General features: G+C 45.6%; 1 protein-coding gene across 1 annotated transcript in view; it reads left to right on the top strand.

The window, feature by feature from the left end:
* Nucleotides 1-10,010: 10,010 nt before the first annotated feature.
* The window catches only part of CYSTM1 (cysteine rich transmembrane module containing 1), a 60,050-nt gene continuing 51,417 nt past the window's right edge, over nucleotides 10,011-18,643 (top strand). The window contains exon 1 of the mRNA XM_044226290.1: nucleotides 10,011-10,199. The gene's annotated coding sequence lies outside the window, so the exon portion shown is untranslated. The remainder of the gene's footprint in view (nucleotides 10,200-18,643) is intronic.

The raw sequence follows: 18,643 nt of genomic DNA, 5'->3' as shown, positions 1-18,643 counted from the left end.
CGCTGTCTCTCATGATAAAATTTTTTTTTTTCATAATAAAATTTTTGAAAGAAAGAATCTAGGTCCTTACTTCCTGTGCTTTCCAAAGAAAAGTCTCCCAGGGCCTCATAGCACAAACGGAGTTGTCAGGTCCCAACCGGGAGCCCTTGCCTGATCTGCGGATCTCACAGCCCTGCCACCTGCCTCCAGCAGCAGAAGGAGGGGGTTGAGGCGGCAAATCTGTCTCCCGTGCCACAGCGTAGTCCTGTTTGGCTGTGATGCCATCATACTCAACGGCATATGGCTGCAAAGCTACTATGTTGAGAGCGGACAGGAATGGGATTTTCCGTGTGCCAGATTTCACTCCCTCTCTGAAACAATTCTTGTAGTAAACAGAGGTTTTCTGATCTTAAGATCTGGAGGATGGGAATTCCTTTACACTTTGTAAGTAAAACTATTATCTTGCAGAGTTTCATTCTATTGATGGTGCAAATGTTTTTTAAAGGTGGAAGCTCTTCTGGGTTCCCTCCCTTCCCCCAAAAGCTAGGACTGGAGGAGATGTGGCCACCAACTCTGTTCCGGCCCCAGGCCACCCCAGGGAGGAGACCTCCGTATGCCCCATGGCTGTCACCCCTTGGCAAATGGGATGGGGAAGAGGAAAGACTTGCTGAGTGTGGGAGGCTGAGGGGTAGAGGGGGCGAGGAGAGCCAGGAAGCGAGTAGAACGTGACTTTTAGGAGGAGAATTATTTTGAACCACGTCTTGTGTGCTGACAACATAATAATCATTATTAGGACCTCAGATGTAACACGAAGCCCGCCCTGAAGTTAAATTTTCCCTTTCAGATAAGCGTGGCCTGTCAACCCACCATAGGATGGTTCTATGCCAACCTCCTCCACGCTGGGGCCTGGGGGGTGGTGGAATGTTCCAGCTGCTTCCTCAGACTTCCCTTTCATTAAGGACTTTGCTTTTTTTAGTAAACAAGCCACCGGTTTTCTACCTTAGCCATATCAAGTCAACCTGAGACAGACTGTGCAAGGACCACAGCTGTTTTTGCAGCTTGCTCCCTACACTGAGTTTTGGAGCTGCTATCTGGAGTCTTACCTCCCCAGGGATGCTCCTGGCCACACTGTGGCCTCTAATAGAGGGGCAGACCCAGGGCCTGAATTATGCCCAGACAGATTATTTTTTGCTTCCACGGTGTTTTAAAAATCAGTTTTCACATCAAAATCCTGTTTGCAGGCTCCTCTTGGAAACTCGGAAAACCTAGCTGCCATGGGCCACATTTCCCTGTGACACATGGCAGGAGCTGAATAATAGTGGCTCCCTTTGCACAGAGCTTGGTCTCTGGTTTACCACAGTCCCCACTACTCTCTATCACCCTCCACCCACACCTTAAGAGAGAGTAGTAATTTAGAGGCAGATAAGGAGATACAAATTTCAGTCTGATTGTACTACTTATTTTCTGTGGCCCCTTGAACAGGTGTCTGCATCTCTCAGAAGACGACTTTTAATCCTTATGAAGAGGAGAATGGCATTCACTGAGACTTTGCCAGGTTTGTTTATTGCTGTATATTCCCTGTCAATAATAGAGCTGGAAGATGTATGCAAATGGACACACTATTGCAAATGTAAGCTTCATATAAACAAGGATTTTCTTTCTTTCTCTCTTTTTTAAGGATTTTATTTAATTGACAGTGAGAGACACCATCAGAGAGGGAACACAAACAGGGGGAGTGGGAGAGGGAGAACCAGGTTTCCTGCCAAGCAGGGAGCCCGATGCGGGGCTCGATCCCAGGACCCTGCAATCATGACCTGAGCTGAAGGCAGACGCTTAGTGACTGAGCCACCCAGGCACCTATAAGCAAGGATTTTCTAAATCCATTTTTTAAAAATTTCTACACCCTCAAAGTTTAGGATAGTCCCTGGCACATGGTAGGCATGTAGCAAGTGTATTGAATGAATACGTGGATTTAATTTTGTCCTTAGTTCTTATGCCTCATATGTCGTGTGCTTCATTATTATTATCGGCCCATTTTTAAAAATATAAATGCAAATGGACATAATGGGTGAGTATTTCAGGGCTATTCTTCAACATTACTGATGGGAATTTTATGGCCACACTCCCCTGCGTCATTGCCTTAGAGAAAAATGTGGTTTTCTCCAGGACTGGGGTCCTAAGATCATTATCCAAATACCAGGCCACTTGAGGAATCAGTGCTTCAAAAAATCACAATTAAAAGCGCACGCATTTATATGATGCTTCTTGAGAGCTCAAGGTGCTGTACAAACATTTAAAGCATTAAGTGCTCCCTGAAGCACTTTCCTCAGAAATAACACTTCCAGAAAGGAGAGTGTATTTAGGTAAAACCAATGGCTGGTTTTATGCCACGATCTCAAGAAGGCTCAACCTCTGAGTGCTGAAATTTGCTCCCCGTTGGATGCAACTTTCCTGGAAATACAGGTGAAGATAGGCTGACTCCCAAACTAATTCAATATTAGCCTGTTGGACTGTTGTTTCTCTTGTGCCAAAGGCTTATGGTTTGGGTTTTGGTGGCATGTAGGGGTCAGCTGTGTTTTTTGTTTGTTTAGCATCCACTTCCTAGTTATGGTAATTAAACTTCAGGTTTCCTAGGAAAACCTGCCTTGCACACTTCCAACTGTAGGAGTTGGTGGTGCCTAACCTCACCCCCAGCTTTCCTCTGCAGCTGGGTCATGGTGTCACACCTCTTGACTCCAAAAAAGTCAAGAAAAAGTCAAGTTACCCAAAGCCAGTGTAAACACTAAACCTGGAACTTTTCTTAAGACTGTTGGGAAAGAGAATGCCTTTTGTTTGCTGGGACTTTTTACTGTGAGAATGTAATTGTGAAACTCAGAGGCGCTACTTGAGAATGCAGAGAAAAGAGAGCTGGCCCAGAGAAAGCAGGAGAGGAGATTCCTGGTGACAGTGTTTGAGTGACTGGATCCAGCTATGCCTGAAACTTACCTTGGAATTTTTGGTTTCATGAGCCAATAAAAACTCTTTCCTTCTTTCTTATACCAATTTGAATAACATTTTAGTCAATTACATTGAAGATGTTCCTGCCTAGTAAAGTAGAATCTGAAAATGTAGATCAGGAAAAGAGGCACAAAACTGTGAGACTCATTGCTCAGATGAAAACCAAAATCTTGAACCATGGCCAGAGGCAAACTGATGAGTTTGCCTCTTCTTCCTTGACCTGGACCTCAAATTCCATTAGACTCTGGCAGAGCAGTGAACTAAGAAAGAGAAGAAGAAGCGTAAGTGTTTGTTTCATTTCTTTAATACCCTGACACAAAATAAGAATCTGGTCATTCTCTGCTGAAGTCAGTGCTGGTGTTGGCCACATTCATTGGCTTTGTTTTCACATGTGTTCATTTGTCTACTTCCATAAGTAGAAGACACTGAAATAAGCCAGAGGCCAGGTCTTAGTGGATTTCTCCAGTGCTTTAAAACTCTCTGGACTTGAGGCTCCTGGGTGGCTCAGTCGGTTAAACATCTGCCTTTGGCTCAGGTCATGATCCCAGGGTCCTGGGATCGAGCCATGCATTGGGCTCCCTGCTCAGTGGGGAGCCTGTTTCTCCCTCTCCCTCTGTCTGCTGCTCCCCTTGCTTGCGCTCTCTCTCTCTGTGTCAAAGAAATAAAATCTTTAAAAAATAAAATAAAACTTTTTGGACTCTAGGTTTATCTAGTGGAAACCTAGAAGAGTTCCACTAGTGTTTGCCAATGAGCCAGGGAGCTCCATAAAGATGTTCAACTTGCACAGCATCTAGGGGAGGCTGTTTAATACAGTTACTGGGTGCTTCTGTGTGCCAGGCTCCAATTCCACACAGCTCTGAGGAAGTGGTAGAAGGCTTTCTCTTTTTGAGGAAGGCTTATTTCCAGTCCTTTATCAGCCCTTCTTGACCCTTTGGGGCTACAACTTTGCCATAACCCACCCCCTTCCTTTCTGACCAGCCTGAACTCTGCTGCCCAATGATTCTTAACAAAAGACTGCCTCCCATATGGAGAAAGGGGAACCCTCCTACACTGTTGGTGGGAATGCAAGCTGGTGCAGCCACTCTGGAAAACAGCATGGAGGTTCCTCAAAAAGTTGAAAATTGAGTTACCCTATGACCCATCAATCGCACTACTGGGTATTAATCCAAAGTTACAAACGTAGTGATTTGAAGGGGCACATGCACCCGAATGCTTACAGCAGCTACATCCACAATAGCCAAACTATGGAAAGAACCTAGATGTCCATGAACAGATGAATAGATAAAGAAGATGTGGTACACATACACACACAGGAATACTATGCAGCCATCAAAAAGCATGAACTCTTGCCATTTGCAATGATGTGGATGAAACTAGAGGGTATTATGCTAAGCGAAATAGGTCAATCAGAGAAAGACAATTATCATATGATCTCTCTGATATGAGGAATTTTAGAGGCAGGGCGGGGGGTCATGGGTGGCAGGGTGGAAAAAAATGAAACAAGATGAGACCAGGGAGGGAGACAAACCATAAAAGACTCTTAATCTTAGGAAACAAACTGAGGGTTGCTGGGGGGTGGTGAGGTAGGGATAGGGTGGCTGGTTGATGGACATTGGGGAGGGTATGTACTATGGTGAGTGCTGTGAAGTGTGTAAGCCTGATGATTCACAGACCTGTACCCCTGGGGCAAATAATACATTATATGTTAATTTAAAAAAAAAACTGCCTCCCTTTCCCATTTCCCATTTCCAGGAGTTTCGCTGTTTCACTGTAGGTTTCATATTGAATCTATATTCTTCTTAGCCTTTTTTTTTTTAAGGTTTTGTTTATTTATGGCAGAGATAGTGAGAGAGGGAACACAAGCATGGGGGAGCTGAAGAGGGAGAAGCAGTCTCCCCCCTGAGCAGGGATCCCGATTTGGGAGCCGATCCCATGATGCTGGGATCATGACCCAAGCTGATAGCAGATGCCTAACGACTAAGCCACCCAGGTTCCTCTCCTCTTACCATTTAATAAAACAAATGCTGAGACTAAAAGTTCACAGTTTAGAGCATTTATGGGGTGCTAGCACTATGCTCTCACATGCATTATCTCAGTTAATCCTCAAAATGATGCTCTAAAGTAGATATTAATGCTATCCCTATTTTTTTTTTTTTAGTTGAGAAAATTAAAGCACAGAGAGGTCAAGTAACTTGCTCAAGTCCCATGGCCAATAAGTGATATAGTCTAAATGCAGCCCTGTCATTCCAGTTCTAGACCCCATGCTCCTACCAGAAGATTCTGCTATCTTCAGAGCTCTTCTACAACCTGTAGTGTCTCTTAGTTTGTTCCTCACAGCTCTTCAATTCCCACAGCCCACTCAGGCAGGTCTTACAGTCATGCCTACTGTTCTCTGATTTTATTGTCTTTGCTTATTTGGTTTTTTCCTTTTTTTTTGTTTTGTTTTGTTTTTTAAAGATTTTATTTATTTATTTTGACAGAGAAAGAGAGATCACAAGTAGGCAGAGAGGCAGGCAGAGAGGGAGGGAGAAGCAGGCTCCCGCTGAACAGAGAGCCCGATGTGGGGCTTGATCCCAGGACCCTGAGATCATGACCTGAGCTGAAAGCAGAGACTGAACCCACTGAGCCACCCCGGCACCCCATCTTTGCTTATTTGTTTAGTCATTCGTTCATTTACTCAGCACATATATACTGAGAATGCTCTCTTTTCTCCTACTTCTCCAAATCCTGCCTTTCCAGGCTCCACTCCACACCCTTCCTTTCATGCATCCCACCTTAGCCTGTGCAGCTGGTGTGGCCTCCCTTTCATGAATGCTGGGAATACAGAAGAGCATGACAACATAGTTGAGCCTTCATTTTCACAGGGGCCTTACCAGGTCTCCTGCTCCCTGACTTTCCCAGCAGGAGGCAGTTGCCTGGAGGAGTTGTTAAAGGAGCACCTCTCCTTTCGTGGCCATCACAGCTGAGAGTGCACATTAGCCATCCAAGAAACATTCTTTCATTGGATTGTTGTTGAGTGAACAAATGGGATCCAGTGAAAATACGATGGTTTTTATTTTTATTTTTAAAAATATTTTATTTATTTATTTGAAAGAGAGAGAGGGAGAGAGCACAGGAGAGGGAGAAGCAGACTCCCTGCTGATTAGGGAGCCCAACATGGGGCTCCATGCCAGGAGTCTGAGGTCATGACCAGAGCTGAAGCCAGCCACCTAACTGACTGAGCCACCCAGGCACCCCTAAGAATATAACGGTTTTTAAAATGGCCTTGTGAAGGGGCTCCCGGCTGGCTCAGAGGGCAGAGTGTGTGACGCTTAATCTCAGGTTTGTAAGTTTATGCCCCATGTTGGGCATAGAGCCTACTTAAAAAAAAATCCGAGATAAAATGGCCTTGTGAAAAATCATGAATCTGGATTCTTCCTTTCATTGAGACTTCCTGTAAAGTTTAAAAGGAAGGTGTTTTAAAAAAAAAATGTAAAAGAGGTAGGTGTTATTATCCCCATTTTGTAGGTAAGATCGAGGCTCAGAGAAAGTGGGTAAGATGGCCACGTTCATGAAATGGATGAATCCCAGGCTCCCCGAACCCTGTACTGTGCCGCCCCTGCAGTCCTAGCTGGTTCTCCTGAAGTCACATATGTGGAAAATCCATTGCAGTTTCTGTGGCTAATGAACTTTTACAGAAAATATGCTTTGTCAGGGCCTTCTACACAGACATTTTTCTTTCTTTCCAGGAATGGAAGGCAACTCGCCACTGTTGTGTGAAGAAACCTGGTCAAACTCCAGCAACTTCTACCACTGGCAGGCTGCTGAGTTCTGGGCCTTGAGGTCAAATTCTAGAAAAGAACCACATGGGATGTATAACCTGGCCATGTCTCTTGGGTTCTTGGCTGCTGCAGCAACATTCTCTGGGTTTGTACTCACATGAGAACCCTCCTTTACTATGGATGTGGAGGTGGATGTGAAGGTGGGAAATGTTCTGTTTTTCTTTTTCTTTTTTTTTTTTAAGATTTTATTTACTTATTTGACAGAGAGAGATATCACAAGTAGGCAGAAAGGCAGGCAGAGAGAGAGAGAAGAGGAAGCAGGCTCCCTGCTGAGCAGAGAGCCAGATGCGGGGCTCAATCCCAGGACCCTGGGATCATGACCTGGGCCGAAGGCAGAGGCTTTAACCCACTGAGCCACACAGGCACCCCTGTTTTTCTTTTGATAGTTAAGCCCTCTCAGTTCCTACCCACTCAGTAAAAGGGGAGTGGCCAGGGACCTTACTGAAAATGTGTCTCATCATCTCTTCTTCCCCAGCACAGCCTCCATTTGTCCCAACTTGCCTGAGAAGCTTTCCTCCCTTTAAAGACGCTTATCCCTGCCTTATACCCCCTTCCTCACCTTGCCCTGCCCTCATTAGAACCTCAGCGGCATATGCTTGCTCCCAAAGGCCTGGAAAATTTTCTAGCCAAAAAGTCTTGCTGTCGGAGTATACCTAGGAACAGATGAGCTCTGCATCAGTTACTCTGTACTAGTTTCTGTAAAGGGTGGATCTTACCCCTGATGGTCCAAATGTGATTTTGGGGTGTTGTGTGAGTGACCTTCATTCCTCAGAGGCTAATAGGCCTCTGTCCCTAAACCCCTGGTGCTTCTCCTTTCTCTCCAACCCCTTCTCTGTCTCGGTTCTCAGCATGTTTCCCCGCCACCATTTCCCTCAAACCTCATTCCCGCTCAATTCAGCACACCCCCCACCTCCACATGGAGTTCCCCTCTTCAGATCTGCCATACAACCCAGTTCTCCCTACCCTGCCCAGGTCCCAGCATCTTCCTGCCCGCTCATCTCTGCCCTTTGGGACCCTGGGGTCATGTTTTCAGTCTCTTCTGTTAGTAGAGCTAATACTTTGTCTGAAGCCATGATTCTTCTCTACCTTTCACAACGGTCTTTTTTTCCCCTTTAAATATTTTATTTATTTATTTGAGAGAGAGAGCGAGGGAGAGCAGAAACAAAGAGAGCAGCAGAGGGAAAGGGAGAAGCAGACTCCCTGCTGAGCAGGGAGCCTGACTCAGGTTTCCACCATCCCAGAACCCTGGGATCATGACCCAAACAGAAGGCATTTGATCAACTGACTGATCCACCCAGGCACCCCTCACAACTGTCTTTTTTCCCATTTATATGCATTTCTTTTAAAAAAATATGTATAAAAGAAAAAGTATCACTTTAAACTATTAAGTAAATAGTAAACAGTACAGGTGGTACTTTGATATGAGACATACTATTCATCAACTCCTGATCTTCCAAGACAATGTCTCAGTCAGCTGGGCATTGCCAGTTAGCTGGGCAACGCCAAAAGGTGCTCACTAGAAACTGATTGTAAAATAACTTTTTTATCTTTTAGGTCTAATTGGCTTTAATAAATGATTCCTAAATCAGGCAGCATCCCATCTACCTAGTAGAGGGGATTTGTACAAAATGGAAGAGATTTTTTTCATAGGAGTGAGGTTGGAGCAAGGAAGTTATTAGCAAAAGAAGAGAAAGGATATTCCGTTAGGGGTAGAGTAGCGGGATTCCTGTAATGCAGATTACCCCACCTTCCTTTGAGGGATGGAGAGTGCCACGTGACAGATTGCCTCATTGGTGCTTATCAGGAAATTCCTGACCACATTTCTGGCAAAGGTTGAAACTGCAATTACGTTGTGTTATTAAGCCTGACTTTGGGGCACCTGGGTGGCTCAGTCGTTAAGCGTCTGCCTTCAGCTCAGGGCGTGATCCCAGCCAGCATCTTGGGATCAAGCCCCATATCAGGCTCCCTGCTCAGTGAGGAGCCTACTTCTCCATCTTCACCTCCCCTGTGCTGTGTTCCCTCTCTCTCTCTATCATAAATAACTTTTTTAAAATCTTTTTTTTAAAGATTTTACTTATTTATTTGATAGAGAGAGAGCACAAGTAGGCAGAGAGGTGTGGGGGTGGGGAAGCAGGCTCCCTGCTGAGCAGAGAGCCCATGCGGGGCTTGATTCTAGAACCTTGAGATCATGACCTGAGCCGAAGGCAGAGGCTTAACCTACTGAGCCACCCAGGCGCCCCTTTAAAAATCTTAAAAAAGAAAAAAAGCCTGGGTTTGGTGACTTGGACAAAGTGACACCTTTTGGGGCCCATGGTTTTTCTCTCTGACGGGTCTAAAATCCTATAGTTTGAGAGGGAAGGACAATATATATGAAACCTCCACAGCAGCGCAGGGAATAAGAGAGTAAAACTAAAATGAAATTCAATCAGCAAGAAGCCAAGAGAGGAGATAAAAAGTGGTTCTCAAACTGGGACCTCCATGGGATGTTAAATTCTCACTTTGAAGCTGATGGTCTACATCAGTCACAGAGGTGTATGCCTATGGCTGTAGCAAGCAAGGGGAGTACATTAGAGAAAAATCAATTTCTAAAATGAGTAACAAAAAAAAATCTTTGCAAGTAGGACTTGCAGGTTTTTCCTAGACTTTGCTCTGGGAGTGTTTCAGTCATTTCTCTCCCTGTTGGAACAGAAGAAGACCTTTAGGACAGGAAGTCTTGGGCCTGCGCCTGAAAGAATGAGGTCTTATTACATTCTCTAGCAAAAGCTGCACTACTTGCTGTGACAGTTATGAGGAAAAGTTGCCAGAGAGCAATCCAGTTAGCCATAGCCCCACTCCTCTCAGGTACAGCTCACGAATCCCGGACTATGCGGGTGTAGACCAAGAAGACACCAGGAGGAGAGGCCTACAGTGAGCGGGTTACAACGGGGGCAGCCAGGCACCTGTCCTAGCGGAGATGGGTAATCATCTGGAGTCTTCGTGACTGATCCAACCTGAAACGAGTGCCTGTTGGGAGTCTCAGGTCCACCCCAGATCAGAGGCAGGAGCAGGAAAGCCCGGATCCCGCCTCGGGTTCTCACCAAGCCAAGCGACCCGGAGCGCTCCCGGAGGCGCCCAGAGGCCGGCCGGCTGGGGGTGGGGCTCGTGCTGTGACGCCGCCCCCCGCCTCGCCCCGCCCCGCGCGCGTTGCCGGGGTGATCAGGTGACTCGGAGCTCTCGGTGCTCGGGGCAGACCTGACGTCAGGCTCGCGGCTGCTCCTCTCTCGCTCGGTGGCAGGTGCGGTGCATCTGGTGCAGTCTCATCTGGTCGGGTCAGGTCTACCAAACCAGTGCCCTACGGATTCGAGAAGAGGAGAGGTGAGTCGGGGCGGACGCAGGCCCAGCCAAGCTGGAACCGGGGAGCGGGTAAGGCGCGGGCAGGGCCCTTCGGAGGTTTGGCGCGCCCGCGAGCCCCCCAAAGAGCACCCCTAGGGCGGCGGGCACCGGGACGGGACGGACCGACTTAGGATGGGGTGTGCGCAGCCCCAGGGGAGGGGCCGGGAGCCGGCGCAAAGCCCACCCAGGAGCCCCGCGGCTGTTAGTCCGGTTCTGAGTCGCCGCGCCGCTGTTGGAGGCTGGGAGAGTGGAGATCCTGCGCCGCCCGGCCGGCCACTGGGCTATGGTCTGAAGGGGCTCCGCATTTCAGCGGGTCTCGCCATGCCCGGATTCGGCGTGCTAAGCGGGGACCGCCACACCCCGTCCCGAGGGATTTGTACGGGAGGCTTCTGCAGCTCTTCGCCTTGGGCTGCGATTTCTGAGACGCTGCCGGGGGCCGGGAGGCCGCTCGGGAGCCCCTCTTGTGAGAGCAGAGGTCGGGGTGTTCAGAGAAGGTGTTAGGGGAGGCGAAGGAATCCTGATTCTTGAGAGGGGGGTAACTGGGATCTCAGTGGACCTGTTGGTGTAGGTGAAATCTGAGTGGAGTCCTGAGGGTTGAGGACTAATCTCCTCGCAGCGGTTGGGGGATGGAAGAATAGAGGGAAAGAGGACCTCCGCGGAAGGAGACCGCGAGCCTTGCGCAGGAGGTGAAGGAAAGACGAGACTGTTGGGTGACTGACTAGACCAAGGGCTAGGGCTGTTTTGGGAAAAATAACAAGCAAACAACAACAAAAAACTTCGGAGAATTAGGTTAGGGCTGGTTAGGAAAAACTCTTGAGTGCCCGGTTGAGGGTTTGGGAGCCACTGAATCGTGGGCTGGGTTGGGGTAAGGGGAACACTGGGATGGGGAGACGCTGAGGAGGCTGCTGGGAACAGCCTGGGAAAGAGGTGACAACGCCTAGAACTCTGGCCTGTTGGGATTCTGCGACCCCTGCTTATGAAATATAACAAGGACGCCGACAGCCAGGTGCCTCCACTCCAGCCAGTGTTAATTTTTTTTTTTTTTAAAAGATTTTATTTGACAGACAGAGATCACAAATAGGCAGAGAGGCCGGCAGAGAGAGAGGAGGAAGCAGGCCTCTGGCTGAGCAGAGAGCCCAATGCGGGGCTCGATCCTAGGATCTGGGACCATGACCTGAGCCTAAGGCAGAGGCCCTAACCCACTGAGCCACTCAGGCGCCCCCAGCCAGTGTTAAATTAAAAAAAAAATCCTTGTCAGGAAAAGGAAGCACCCATTTTCTTATTGCCTTTTTTTTTTTTTTTTTTAAGTAACTTCTGTACCAAAGGTGGGGCTCGAACTTTAAAAATCCCAGATCAAGACCTGCCCCTCTACTGACCTAGTCTTGGGTTCCTCTTGTCTCTTTTGACCGGATTTAATGTCTACCTGTGAGCTTGTCCCCCTCATTAAGCATGGGGTTGTATTGTCCACAGCACTTGGCCTTCAGAGGTTTCAGTGTCTTATAAACACTCATTATCCCCAAAGTGAAACCCAAATGCCAAGTGATTGGTAGGAGAGTTAATGGGGGAAAGTTATTAAAGGATAATCCATGCCCAAAACATGAAATGGAACATTGGGGAAACTGAAAGGAGTCTCGTGTTTTTCGTTAATCGCAGAACTAAAAGGTGCTCTTTCATACATGCCCCCTTCCTCTTGTGGGCTTCTCAGCTTAAGGCTGTTTAAGTGTTAATTGGCCATTTGTCTTACTTTCCTGAGAAACAATTTTTCTTAAAAATTTAATTAATTAATTTGGCACAGAGAGAGCATGTGTGAGAGAACACAAGAAGGGGGAGCACAAGCAGGGGGAGCAGCAGGCACAGGGAGGGGAGAAGCAGGCTCCCCACCCAGCAAGGAGCCCTTGTAGGTCTAAATCCCTGATCCTGGCATGACCTGAGTGTACGGCAAATGTTTAACTGAAGGTGCCATCCGGGCACCCTCAAGGGTTTTGTTTTGTTTTTGTTTTTAAGAGAATGCTGGCATGTGAGTGGCGGGGAGGGGCAGAGAGCGAGAGGAAGAGAGAGAAACTCTCAAGCAGGCTCCTGGCAGAGTTCCATGCGGGAACTTGTTCCTGCAACCCTGAAATCATGACCTGAGGAAATTAAGAGCCAGCTGGTTAACTGACTGAGCCACCCAGGCCTCCCAAGAAACAAAAAATTTTGATTATTTAAGAGTAACGATTTGCTGATTTATGCTTTTTTCCCAGTTCTGAAATTTGCTGATTCTGTGACCTTAAAAAAAAAAAGTCGCTGCTTTCCATTTTATACTGAACCTTAGCAATTTGTTTTCTGGGAGAATGTGAAATGGCTGAACCTTCCCACCAGTTTGTGTTATGTTTGCTGCAGAAAATAGAATTGGCCCTCTAGGGATCCTGTACAGTAGAAGGTAGTTTAGGGAACGGCAGAGAACTTGGGAAGGTGGCGGCAACTTTTGTGCAGCCCAAACCAGCACAGTACTCAAGGGAGGGCAAATCCAGGGGGTGGCACTTAGGGAAAATGACCCTCCCTTCAGATCAGTGAGGCCATTCTCTGTGAAATAAGTTTTATGATAGATCACCTGAGCAATGGGCATTTACCACGAAGTACTCGCTGAGGAGTTTTTCCTACAGGTGGTAGGGCTTTTGTGATAATGATTTTTAAGGGTCTTTGCAGGAGTCCTGTAATATTTAGAATCTTTGAAGGTTAGATTTCTCCGCCACATTTAAAAAGGATTGTTAACCATTTTCTAAATCTTTTTTTTTTGTTTTGTTTTGTTTTCTAAATCTCTTTGGATGTATTTGAACCAGCTGACTCATCATGCTTCCTTTGAAAAGAAACAGCCCACTCCCACCCCCCAAACACTCTAAGTATGTGTTGTCAGGGCCATTAAGTAGGCCAAGAGTTTTGGGAAATTTTCTGCTTTCATTCACCCATGCCACCCACACAAGTTTTCCCACTGGTAGAGAATATGATGTCAGGAAAAATATTTTCATGTGTTTCCCTAAACCTAAGTATGATACACACCGGGGTTGGCTGCTCTGTGTTGAGGAACGGGAATGCTGTCCCATAAGGGGCTAGGAGCCAAAGTGAGAGGCCAGGCGGGGGTACAGGCCAGAGACTGAGCTAGGAGAATTCTTAGCCTTGCCCTTTGTCACCCAGGGGCCCTCCCAGCAGGCTGTCCTTTCTTGGGAGAGAAACATTCCTCGACCTTGAAACGGGATAATAGTTAGAACTCCCTTCGCAGAGGTACCAAGGAGAATTAATGAGAGGCGTGTATGAAATCTGAGTTCTTCCAAAACTGAATCTTTTCAATTAGCAATAATCATGCTTCAGATAAACCTCATTGGCTATGATACCGCCACAGCTGAATGGTGTATTTTGAGATGTAATGAAATAAAAAAGAGGTGAACATTCGAAATTTTGTTGAAATCCTTATTCAGACTCTAAGGTGTTTTGTTGGCTTTTTCTGCAGTATTTGGTTATCGATAAACCTATAATCAACACCTGGAGGCCTGAGGGTAAATGCAAGTTTATGTTTCATAAGGAAATCAGTTCGATGGTTCCCCCCTCTTTTTTGATTCTCTTAGAGTGCCTAGAAGAAGCCAGTAACTTAGCCAGGTGTGGAGCTTTCTGGAGCTTTCTACTCAATATCCTGTCAGCTCTAAAGGAATTCGTTATTCTCATCAGAAATAAAAGTGGTAATAATACTTCATAAATTAATTGAGGAATGAAAATAGTCCTCTCTTAAAATTCCCATATCCTGTGTCAGTCCGCTGGTCCTGCTACTCAGATACTCATATGCTTAGTGGTGTGCCCAGGAACTGGACAGAACTACAGTCTCCATCTCTCTTAGACTTCCGGCATTTGTTGGCTAGGCATGGTTTTCACATGAGGAAAATTCTGATGGGAGAGGCTTCTTGTTTTTCTCAGGCAGCATGGAGTTACAAGCCTCCAAGCTCCCAGCACTTGGCCAAGGCTACTAATTGGCTTGGCTATAAAGTGGGAGTCAGCAATTAAACAGCAGTACAGAAGCAAGGGGATTGGGCATGAGTTGACTCTCCAGCCAAAAAGGTTCACACCACTTTGTGCACTATTTACAAAGGACTCTTCAAAAGGAAATGAACTTGGAATGATTTCTTGTGTGGTTTTTAAGAGACATGGGTAGAATATTAGTATTGATTTAGGCCTCGGAACCTGAGTTAGGAAACTTGATGGGCCCTTACTTCTAAAGCAGGGGAGACAGGTGGTTTGAATTCAGTCTCTATGGACAGCAGTTCCGTAGTATGACTTTGCCAAAAACAAGGGATGATTTATATTTTTGTGAAGCCTTTCAGTTAAATGGTTTAAGGCAGTGTTGGTAGTCATGGTGGGAGGAGAGTTTGATCTACCTAAATTTACTCATTGAGGAGTAATGTTGTATTCACAATGTCTATCATTAGTTCTCTGATTTATGCTAAAGAATCATTAGTCATCCCCAGAAAGTTGGCCCAGAAAATATATCACTACTGAAAACTACCAGACCACATGGTCTCATTGTTCAAAGAAAGATAGGGATGGGGAACAATTAACAACAAAGTTATTTGGGAAGAAGATGACCTGGGAAGAGGTGCTAAACTTTTGCCACATTAATTTTTATTTTATTTTTAAAGATTTTATTTATTTGACAGAGAGAGATCACAAGCAGGCAGAGAGTGGGGGGGAGCAGTTTCCCGCTGAGCAGAGAGCCTGATGCTGAGCTGAAGGCAGAGGCTTTAACCCACTGAACCACCCAGGCGCCCCTTATTTTATTTTTTTAAAGTAGGCTCCACACCCAGCATGGAGCTCAATGTGGGGATTGAACTGAAAACCCTGAGATCAAGACCTGAGCTGAAATCAAGAGTCAGACACTTAACCAACCGAACCACCCAGGCACCCATGACACATTAAATTTTTAATGCTGTCCACAGTGCTTTACCAGTCAGCTTTTGGTATTGGGCCTTGGGGCAGGATCATTTGGGGAGCATATATCAACTCAAAACCCCAAGATTAAGACTAAGCTAACAAGGGGCTCTAGCCGTATATTGCCTATTATAAATAATGCTACAATAAGCATAGGGTGCATATATCTTTTTTAATTAGTTGTTTTGTTTCCCTTGGGTAAATACCCAGTGGTGAAATTACTGGATCATATGATAATTCTATTTTTAACTTTTTAAGGAACCTCCATACTGGTTTTCAGAGTGGTGCATCAGTTTGAATTCCCACCAGCAATGCACAAGGGCTCCTTTCCACATCCTCACCAACACTTGGTATTTCTTGTCTTTGTTTTTTGCTGCTTATTTTTTGTTATTTCTTGTCTTCGACTCTAGCCTTTCTGATGGGTGTAAGGTGCTATGTCATTGTGGGTATGATTTGCATTTTCCTGATAATGAGGAACATTGAGCATCTCTTCAAGTGTCTGTTGGTCATCTGTTTGTCTTCTTTGGAAAAATGTCTCTAGGTCCTCTGCTCATTTTTTAATTGGATTTGTTTTTCTGATGTTGAGTTGTATAAGATCATATATGCGTGTGTGAATGTGTCTTTTTAAAAAATTCTTTATGGATTTTGAATATTAACCCCTTATCAAATCAATCATTTGCAAATATCTTTTCCTTTTTAGTAGTTTTTATTGATGGTTTCTTTCGCCGGCAAAAGCTTCTTATTTTGCTTTAGTACCAATACTTTAATTTTGCTTTTGTTTGGCTTGCCTGAGGAAGCATATGTAGAAAAATGTTTCTATGACCAGTGTCAAAGAATTCACTACCTATGGTTTTTGTTTTAGGAGTTTCGTGGTTTCAGGTCTCACATTTAAATCTTGAATCCATTTTGAGTATTTTTGTGTATGCTGAGAAAGTGGTCCAGTTTCATTCTTTTGGATGTGGCTGACCAGTTTTCCCAGCGCCATTTGCTGAAGAGACGGTCTTTTCCCCATTGTATATTCTCGCCTCCTTTGTTGTAGATTAATTGGCCATATCAGTGTGGGTTTATTTCTGGGTGGATTGCAGTTTTTTGTTTTTGTTTTTGTTTTAAACTCATCAGTACCCGCCACTACTTTGAGCCCCTTGTCTTCCTCATACCTCATAGCTCTTTGTGGATGTTACTGACAGAAATCTGGAATTCCTTAGCATTTGTTTTTTTTGAACCTTGGTTGGGCCTTATTGCCTTTCACTCTAAAAGGCCAGTGAAGATGAAGAAAGGAGGAGAGACCTTGCTGCTTGGGGCTGGTCTGGTCTCTTAGGGTGGCCCACACGGGCACATGGTAGGCAGCAGTGGCTCTGGCTGGTGTGACATGATATTCCCTCTGGCCCATTAAGAGGCGCCCCCACAGCGCTGACGGGGTTGCTCCTTTGCTCCGAGGGTCAGGAGAGCGGGCTACTGGCAAAGCAGAGCCCTGGCTGGCCCAGGAGCTGGCAGGAACCAGCAATGCTTACTTAAATTGCCACCACATTAAGCTGTAGGGGCCTCTTTCTAAGCCATCGGGATTTCAAATTTCCCACAAAGCCTAATCTAATGTTCTGGGAGGGGGCAGGGGAGCCAGTCTTGCAGGGGCTGTGCTGGTGGGGGACCTGGCCTGGGAAGTGGCCTTGTCAGGCTTGTTGGGAGCGATGGACCTGTCCCTTTATAATGCGTCCTCTTAACTTGGCAGGGGGCAGAGTTGGGTCCTTCTCCTCCTCTCTGTGCTCTAACCTCTTCTTTCATGTCCCCAACTCACTTTCTGTGTTAATAGCCTTTTTCCCTTTTTCTGTCCCTTCTGTTCACTGCTGCTTTCTTTTTCCCTGCTGCCTCTTACTGGGCCTCATTTTCTCTCCATTGTCACTTTGAGGGCTGGCTGTTTGAAGTTCCGGAGTTATAATGCTGCCCCATATGTCCCAGTGACTAGATGTAATTCAGAGGTCCCCAACCTTTTTTTCTGAGGAGGAGCCAACCTTCACTTCCCCACTGGCTCTCAGATAACATTGTAGCTGGGTTACTGACCAGAGTCCCTGAGCTGAGTGGTTGGATGAGGCTGGAGGTGTCTTTCCCCCAAATATGGGTCCCAGTGGTGTGGGGAGGGCGGTGGTGGTTGGGATTTGCTGGCATTATAGGGAGCTGTCAGACAAGCTGAGGTCCATCATTAGGGAGTCCTTCCAGAAGCTAAAGGCAGAAGTAAGTCCTACATCCAGGTAGGCCTGTGGTCTCTGCAGAGGACCATATGTGACTCATGAAGGCTGGAAAAGAGGTCCTTGCTGAGGTGGTCCTGGAATCCATGAGACTGTTTGTAACAGTTGATCCTGATCTGGAGCTGGGGTTTTCGGGTGGTGACAAGAACAGAATGTTTTCTCAGTAGTCATTGGATAGTTGTTGGAAGCATGGCTTTCTACTTATTATGAAATGGATTATTTTCTCCCCAAAGCCATGTGGTAGACTTTACCCAAAGATGATCGGCAGGGCTTTTAACTTCCATTGTTAAATATATGTGGAAATTGTGTGTGTGTGTGTGTGTGTGTGTGTAAAATACAGTTAAATGAATAATTATATTCATTAATATAACTGCAGTGTATTCAGGTTTAGAAATAGAACTTTATTTTTAAACTCAAATGGGGCAGTAGAATGTGTTTTGTTGCAATTTTCTTTTTTCAGGATATTGGCACCTGTCCGTATCAGCACACATAATTCTACCTCATTCTTACGGGCCAAATTATAATGCCATGGCTTGTAAGTTCCATGGTTTGTTTAACCATTCCTGTGGGGGAATGGTTAAACTGGTTAAACCATTTTTCGTTGGGGGGGATTTTATACATTTTGTGTGTGTGTGTTTGTGTGTGCCTGTGTGTGTGATGTGTTATATAGCTGTGATAAATGCTGTAATATCTGTAAAGAGGGTTTAAAATTGTGTGTATAAAAAAATTTTTTTTGCATTCCAGAGCTAGTGTTTATCTGTAAGATAAAATCCTAAAGATGGAGTTGCTGGTCCAAAGAATAGGGTGTTTTTATTTATTTAATGTTTCACTTAAAAACATGCTTTTCTTGAAGAGTATGTACGAAAACAGGATGGTCCCTATGTAAAAAAAAAAAAAAAAAAAAAACCTGTTTCGGGGCGCCTGGGTGGCTCAGTCGGTTAAGTGTCTGCCTTTGGCTCAGGTCATGATCCCAGGGTCCTTGGATTGAGCCCCACATCGGGCTCCCTGCTTAGCTGGGGGTCTGCTTTTTCTTCTGGCCCTCCCTCTGCTCATGTGTGCGTTCTCTCTCTCTCTCTCTCTCGTTCTTTCAATAAATAAATCTTTAAAAAAAGGGGGGGGATGCTTCCTCCAAACATTAGGGAGGAATGCTATTTCAGTTGTTGAGAGACCTTTTGATGTAGCAATTATTTTTTTAAGGACCATTTAATAAATGTTATAGATGTTAGATTTTATACAACTTTGGATCCAGTTAAGAGGTTCTTTATAGACAGCTATACAAACAGT

The sequence above is a fragment of the Neovison vison genome, chromosome 1 (assembly GCF_020171115.1).
Source record: "Neovison vison isolate M4711 chromosome 1, ASM_NN_V1, whole genome shotgun sequence".
In the NCBI taxonomy this organism is placed as follows: domain Eukaryota; kingdom Metazoa; phylum Chordata; class Mammalia; order Carnivora; family Mustelidae; genus Neogale; species Neogale vison.
This window is presented reverse-complemented; position numbering and strand designations above follow the sequence as displayed.